Source organism: Elaeis guineensis, chromosome 12 (assembly GCF_000442705.2).
Source record: "Elaeis guineensis isolate ETL-2024a chromosome 12, EG11, whole genome shotgun sequence".
In the NCBI taxonomy this organism is placed as follows: Eukaryota; Viridiplantae; Streptophyta; class Magnoliopsida; order Arecales; family Arecaceae; genus Elaeis; species Elaeis guineensis.
This window is the reverse complement of record NC_026004.2, coordinates 31824696-31825593: the sequence shown is the minus strand read 5'-3', so window position 1 is coordinate 31825593 and position 898 is coordinate 31824696. Positions and strand designations below refer to the sequence as shown.

The 898-nt window shown below is 37.9% G+C and overlaps 1 non-coding gene across 1 annotated transcript; it reads left to right on the top strand.

Moving 5' to 3' along the window:
• Window positions 1-305: 305 nt before the first annotated feature.
• On the top strand, window positions 306-411 carry LOC140853052 (small nucleolar RNA R71). Its single transcript, XR_012136130.1, has one exon. It is a non-coding gene; the product is annotated as a small nucleolar RNA R71 (small nucleolar RNA).
• Window positions 412-898: the final 487 nt, after the last annotated feature.

Genomic DNA, 898 nt, shown 5'->3' with positions numbered 1-898 from the left:
TAGGTGGAATTGGGGATTGTCCAGTATTTAGAAGATGATCTAATTTTTGGGACAGTTCATCTACCTTACTGTGGATATCCATGATATTTTCAATCTGATAAATTCCACTTTTTTGTTGAAGCATGGGTTGTTCTCTAGAAGTGGCAAACATATGATGTAGGAAATTCTCACTAAGTGTTTCAAAGAGCTGCCAGGCTTCATCCTCACTCTTTAGCATGAATGTCCCACCACATGATGCATCAACCATTTATCGGTGTTTCTCCGATAGACCATCATAAAAACACTGACAAAGTTGCCATTTAGGGACAGCATGGTGTGGACATTTACGAATGAGATCCCTTAACCTTTCCCATGTCTCATGAAAAAGTTCACCCTCCAATTGGGAAAAACTGGTGATAGCTTTTCTAATTTAATTTATTTTTCCAATTGAAAAGTATTTCTTGAGAAATTCTCTCTAAAGATGATCCTAAGTTGAAATGGTTATAGAGTCTAAGGAGTTTAACCAATGTTTGGCTTTGTCCTTAAGTGAGAAAGGGAACAGTTTCAACCTAAGGGCATCATCTGAGAAGTTTTGGATTTTTACTGTGGTACAAATTTCAAAAAATTCATCCAAGTGTTTGTATGGGTCCTCATTACTAAGTCCATAAAATGATGGCAATATTTGAATAATGCTAGACTTAATCTCATATTGGGTAGCTTCTACTGGAGGTGCTTGAATGCATGGAGAGTAGGTATACGAGGATGGAGTGAAGTATTCTCTCAATGAGTGTGGAGGATTAGCCTCACCAGGTGCAGCCATGTTTCTAACTCGGATAGTCCTAAGAGTCTTTTCTAATTCTTCGTCTAATGGTTGCAAGTTGGGTTTTAGTGATCGTCGACCTAACATGCAACTAAAAGA